Source organism: Lates calcarifer, unplaced genomic scaffold (genome assembly GCF_001640805.2).
Source record: "Lates calcarifer isolate ASB-BC8 unplaced genomic scaffold, TLL_Latcal_v3 _unitig_5869_quiver_3130, whole genome shotgun sequence".
In the NCBI taxonomy this organism is placed as follows: domain Eukaryota; kingdom Metazoa; phylum Chordata; class Actinopteri; family Centropomidae; genus Lates; species Lates calcarifer.
In genome coordinates, this window is record NW_026117772.1 from 3437 (window position 1) to 10056 (window position 6620).

The 6620-nt window shown below is 46.9% G+C and overlaps 1 long non-coding RNA gene across 1 annotated transcript; it reads right to left on the minus strand.

Annotated features, from left to right (window-relative positions):
* Positions 1-237: 237 nt before the first annotated feature.
* Positions 238-1175, minus strand: LOC127142013 (uncharacterized). The gene is made up of 3 exons (XR_007812512.1): positions 1005-1175; positions 744-869; positions 238-605 (listed from the first exon to the last, which is right to left on the minus strand). It is a non-coding gene; the product is annotated as an uncharacterized LOC127142013 (long non-coding RNA).
* Positions 1176-6620: the final 5445 nt, after the last annotated feature.

The window sequence follows — 6620 nt, forward strand, 5'->3', positions numbered from 1 at the left end:
GAACGGAGAAGAGAAGATGAGATTTCAGCCACTTTATTATGAATATTGGTCCAATTCTAATTTTCATGAACTGTAGGGATGGATGGAAACAGTCCGTGACCTAGGGGAAAAATTCCCCTCTGTCGAATCACATTGAGTCCCGCGTCTGAAAGTCCTCCTGTCTCGGCTTCTGCTCGCTCATTAAGCTCAGAATTATCAAATGCTGTCTCCACTGAACGGAGAAGAGAAGATGAGATTTCAGTCACTTTACTATGAATATTGGTCCAATTCTAATTTTCATGAACTGTAGGGATGTATGGAAACAGTCTGTGACCAAGGGGAAACATTTTCCCGTCTGTGGACTCACAGTGAGTCACGCGTCTGAAAGTCTTGCTGTCTCGGCTTCTGCTCACAGCGAGTCCCGCGTCTGAAGGTCCTCCTGTCTCGGCTTCTGCTCACAGCGAGTCCCGCGTCTGAAGGTCCTCCTGTCTCGGCTTCTGCTCACAGTGATTCCCGCGTCTGGCAGTGCGCCTGTCTCGGCTTCTGCTCACAGCGAGTCCCGCGTCTGAAGGTCCTGCTGTCTCGGCTTCTGCTCGCTCATTAAGCTCAGAATGAAAAAGTGCTGTCTAGTGAAAGGAGAGGAGAAAGTAAAATCTCATTCACTTTTATATGAATATTGGTCCAATTCTATTGATCATGTACAGTCGGGATGTATGGAAACAGTCTGTGACCGAGGGGAAACATTTTCCCGTCTGTGGACTCACAGTGAGTCCCGCGTCTGAAAGTCTTGCTGTCTCGGCTTCTGCTCACAGCGAGTCCCGCGTCTGAAGGTCCTCCTGTCTCGGCTTCTGCTCGCTCATTAAGCTCAGAATTATCAAATGCTGTCTCCACTGAACGGAGAAGAGAAGATGAGATTTCAGCCACTTTACTATGAATATTGGTCCAATTCTAATTTTCATGAACTGTAGGGATGTATGGAAACAGTCAGTGACCGAGGGGAAACATTTTCCCGTCTGTGGACTCACAGTGAGTCCCGCGTCTGAATGTCCTCCTGTCACGGCTTCTGCTCACAGTGAGTCCCGCGTCTGAAAGTCCTCCTGTCTCGGCTTCTGCTCGCTCACTAAGCTCAGAATGAAAAACTGCTGTCTAGTGAAAGGAGAGGAGAAAGTAAAATCTCAACCAATTTAATAAAAGTGTTTGTCAAATTCTAATGTTCATCAACAATCTGGGTGTATGAAAGTGGCCGAGGGAGATTTTTTTCCCTTCTCTGGACTCACACTGAGTATAGTATCTGAAAGTCTTCGTGTATCCGCTTCTGCTCGCTCATTAAGCTCAGAATTATCAAATGCTGTCTCATGTGAAAGGAGAGACCTTCTTTAGAGGCTGCATTTCAGACCAGTGTGTGAAAAAGCCCGAAAATCCACGTATCGCTGCTCAATATCTAATGTTTATCAACTTTCATTTCATGAATAAACAAAATAGACAGCAGTCTGAGGCCAGTGAGTCAACATCTGAGTTTTACTTCTTTGTGTCGCTGATAAAGCTCACAATTAACAAATGCTGTCTCAAGCGAAAGGAGAGGAGAAAATGACAATTCAGCCACTTTAATATGAATGTTTGTGAAATTCGAATGGTTGTGAATGATCTGGGTGTATGAAAACGGTCAGAGGCCGACCGGGATACGGGCGTCTGAAAATCCTCCTGTCTCGGCTTCTGCTCACAGCGAGACCCGCGTCTGAAGGTCCTCCTGTCTCGGCTTCTGCTCACAGTGATTCCCTCGTCTGACAGTGCGCCTGTCTTGGCTTCTGCTCACAGCGAGTCCCGGTTCTGAAGGTCCTTCCTGTCTCGGCTTCTGCTCGCTCATTAAGCTCAGAATGAAAAAGTGCTGTCTAGTGAAAGGAGAGGAGAAAGTAAAATCTCATTCACTTTTATATGAATATTGGTCCAATTCTATTGATCATGTACAGTCGGGATGTATGGAAACAGTTTGTGACCGAGGGGAAAAATTTTCCCGTCTGTGGACTCACAGTGAGTCACGCGTCTGAAAGTCTTGCTGTCTCGGCTTCTGCTCACAGCGAGTCCCGCGTCTGAAGGTCCTCCTGTCTCGGCTTCTGCTCACAGCGAGTCCCGCGTCTGAAGGTCCTCCTGTCTCGGCTTCTGCTCACAGTGATTCCCGCGTCTGGCAGTGCGCCTGTCTCGGCTTCTGCTCACAGCGAGTCCCGCGTCTGAAGGTCCTGCTGTCTCGGCTTCTGCTCGCTCACTAAGCTCAGAATGAAAAACTGCTGTCTAGTGACAGGAGAGGAGAAAGTAAAATCTCATTCACGTTTATATGAATATTGGTCAAATTCTATTGTTCATGTACAGTCGGGATGTATGGAAACCGTGAGCCGCCGAGGGGGATCTTTTACCCGTCTGTCGACTCACATTGAGTCCCGCGTCTGAAAGTCCTCCTGTCTCGGCTTCTGCTCGCTCATTAAGCTCAAAATTATCAAATGCTGTCTCCACTGAACGGAGAAGAGAAGATGCGATTTCAGCCACTTTACTATGAATATTGGTCCAATTCTAATTTTCATGAACTGTAGGGATGTATGGAAACAGTCAGTGACCGAGGGGAAACATTTTCCCGTCTGTGGACTCACAGTGAGTCCCGCGTCTGACAGTTCGCCTGTCTCGGCTTCTGCTCACAGCGAGTCCCGCTTCTGAAGGTCCTCCTGTCTCGGATTCTGCTCACAGTTAGTCCCGCGTCTGAAAGCCCTCCTGTCTCGGCTTCTGCTCACAGTGAGTCCCGCGTCTGAAAGTCCTCCTGTCTCGGCTTCTGCTCGCTCACTAAGCTCAGAATGAAAAACTGCTGTCTAGTGAAAGGAGAGGAGAAAGTAAAATCTCAACCAATTTAATAAAAGTGTTTGTCAAATTCTAATGTTCATCAACAATCTGGGTGTATGAAAGTGGCCGAGGGAGATTTTTTTCCCTTCTCTGGACTCACACTGAGTATAGTATCTGAAAGTCTTCGTGTATCCGCTTCTGCTCTCTCATTAAGCTCACAATTAACGACTGCTGTCTCATGTGAAAGGAGAGACCTTCTTTAGAGGCTGCATTTCAGACCAGTGTGTGAAAAAGCCCGAAAATCCACGTATCGCTGCTCAATATCTAATGTTTATCAACTTTCATTTCATGAATAAACAAAATAGACAGCAGTCTGAGGCCAGTGAGTCAACATCTGAGTTTTACTTCTTTGTGTCGCTGATAAAGCTCACAATTAACAAATGCTGTCTCAAGCGAAAGGAGAGGAGAAAATGACAATTCAGCCACTTTAATATGAATGTTTGTGAAATTCGAATGGTTGTGAATAATCTGGGTGTATGAAAATGGTCAGAGGCAGACCGGGATACGGGCGTCTGAAAATCCTCCTGTCTCGGCTTCTGCTCACAGCGAGTCCCGGTTCTGAAGGTCCTTCCTGTCTCGGCTTCTGCTCGCTCATTAAGCTCAGAATGAAAAAGTGCTGTCTAGTGAAAGGAGAGGAGAAAGTAAAATCTCATTCACTTTTATATGAATATTGGTCCAATTCTATTGATCATGTACAGTCGGGATGTATGGAAACAGTTTGTGACCGAGGGGAAACATTTTCCCGTCTGTGGACTCACAGTGAGTCCCGCGTCTGAAAGTCTTGCTGTCTCGGCTTCTGCTCACAGCGAGTCCCGCGTCTGAAAGTCCTCCTGTCTCGGCTTCTGCTCACAGCGAGTCCCGCGTCTGAAGGTCCTCCTGTCTCGGCTTCTGCTCACAGTGATTCCCGCGTCTGGCAGTGCGCCTGTCTCGGCTTCTGCTCACAGCGAGTCCCGCGTCTGAAGGTCCTGCTGTCTCGGCTTCTGCTCGCTCACTAAGCTCAGAATGAAAAACTGCTGTCTAGTGACAGGAGAGGAGAAAGTAAAATCTCATTCACGTTTATATGAATATTGGTCAAATTCTATTGTTCATGTACAGTCGGGATGTATGGAAACCGTGAGCCGCCGAGGGGGATCTTTTACCCGTCTGTCGACTCACATTGAGTCCCGCGTCTGAAAGTCCTCCTGTCTGGGCTTCTGCTCGCTCATTAAGCTCAAAATTATCAAATGCTGTCTCCACTGAACGGAGAAGAGAAGATGCGATTTCAGCCACTTTACTATGAATATTGGTCCAATTCTAATTTTCATGAACTGTAGGGATGTATGGAAACAGTCAGTGACCGAGGGGAAACATTTTCCCGTCTGTGGACTCACAGTGAGTCCCGCGTCTGACAGTTCGCCTGTCTCGGCTTCTGCTCACAGCGAGTCCCGCTTCTGAAGGTCCTCCTGTCTCGGATTCTGCTCACAGTTAGTCCCGCGTCTGAAAGCCCTCCTGTCTCGGCTTCTGCTCACAGTGAGTCCCGCGTCTGAAAGTCCTCCTGTCTCGGCTTCTGCTCGCTCACTAAGCTCAGAATGAAAAACTGCTGTCTAGTGAAAGGAGAGGAGAAAGTAAAATCTCAACCAATTTAATAAAAGTGTTTGTCAAATTCTAATGTTCATCAACAATCTGGGTGTATGAAAGTGGCCGAGGGAGATTTTTTTTCCCTTCTCTGGACTCACACTGAGTATGGTATCTGAAAGTCTTCGTGTATCCGCTTCTGCTCTCTCATTAAGCTCACAATTAACGACTGCTGTCTCATGTGAAAGGAGAGACCTTCTTTAGAGGCTGCATTTCAGACCAGTGTGTGAAAAAGCCCGAAAATCCACGTATCGCTGCTCAATATCTAATGTTTATCAACTTTCATTTCATGAATAAACAAAATAGACAGCAGTCTGAGGCCCAGTGAGTCAACATCTGAGTTTTACTTCTTTGTGTCGCTGATAAAGCTCACAATTAACAAATGCTGTCTCAAGCGAAAGGAGAGAGAAAATGACAATTCAGCCACTTTAATATGAATGTTTGTGAAATTCGAATGGTTGTGAATGATCTGGGTGTATGAAAATGGTCAGAGGCCGACCGGGATACGGGCGTCTGAAAATCCTCCTGTCTCGGCTTCTGCTCACAGCGAGTCCCGGTTCTGAAGGTCCTTCCTGTCTCGGCTTCTGCTCGCTCATTAAAGCTCAGAATTATCAAATGCTGTCTCCACTGAACGGAGAAGAGAAGATGAGATTTCAGCCACTTTATTATGAATATTGGTCCAATTCTAATTTTCATGAACTGTAGGGATGTATGGAAACAGTCTGTGACCAAGGGGAAAACATTTTCCCCGTCTGTGGACTCACAGTGAGTCACGCGTCTGAAAGTCTTGCTGTCTCGGCTTCTGCTCACAGCGAGTCCCGCGTCTGAAGGTCCTCCTGTCTCGGCTTCTGCTCACAGCGAGTCCCGCGTCTGAAGGTCCTCCTGTCTCGGCTTCTGCTCACAGTGATTCCCGCGTCTGGCAGTGCGCCTGTCTCGGCTTCTGCTCACAGCGAGTCCCGGTCTGAAGGTCCTGCTGTCTCGGCTTCTGCTCGCTCATTAAGCTCAGAATGAAAAAGTGCTGTCTAGTGAAGGAGAGGAGAAAGTAAAATCTCATTCACTTTTATATGAATATTGGTCCAATTCTATTGATCATGTACAGTCGGGATGTATGGAAACAGTCTGTGACCGAGGGGAAACATTTTCCCGTCTGTGACTCACAGTGAGTCCCGCGTCTGAAAGTCTTGCTGTCTCGGCTTCTGCTCACAGCGAGTCCCGCGTCTGAAGGTCCTCCTGTCTCGGCTTCTGCTCGCTCATTAAGCTCAGAATTATCAAATGCTGTCTCCACTGAACGGAGAAGAAGAGAGATTTCAGCCACTTTACTATGAATATTGGTCCAATTCTAATTTTCATGAACTGTAGGGATGTATGGAAACAGTCAGTGACCGAGGGGAAACATTTTCCCGTCTGTGGACTCACAGTGAGTCCCGCGTCTGAATGTCCTCCTGTCACGGCTTCTGCTCACAGTGAGTCCCGCGTCTGAAAGTCCTCCTGTCTCGGCTTCTGCTCGCTCACTAAGCTCAGAATGAAAAACTGCTGTCTAGTGAAAGGAGAGGAGAAAGTAAAATCTCAACCAATTTAATAAAAGTGTTTGTCAAATTCTAATGTTCATCAACAATCTGGGTGTATGAAAGTGGCCGAGGGAGATTTTTTCCCTTCTCTGGACTCACACTGAGTATGGTATCTGAAAGTCTTCGTGTATCCGCTTCTGCTCTCTCATTAAGCTCACAATTAACGACTGCTGTCTCATGTGAAAGGAGAGACCTTCTTTAGAGGCTGCATTTCAGACCAGTGTGTGAAAAAGCCCGAAAATCCACGTATCGCTGCTCAATATCTAATGTTTATCAACTTTCATTTCATGAATAAACAAAATAGACAGCAGTCTGAGGCCAGTGAGTCAACATCTGAGTTTTACTTCTTTGTGTCGCTGATAAAGCTCACAATTAACAAATGCTGTCTCAAGCGAAAGGAGAGGAGAAAATGACAATTCAGCCACTTTAATATGAATGTTTGTGAAATTCGAATGGTTGTGAATGATCTGGGTGTATGAAAATGTCAGAGGCCGACCGGGATACGGCGTCTGAAAATCCTCCTGTCTCGCTTCTGCTCACAGCGAGTCCCGGTTCTGAAGGTCCTTCCTGTCTCGG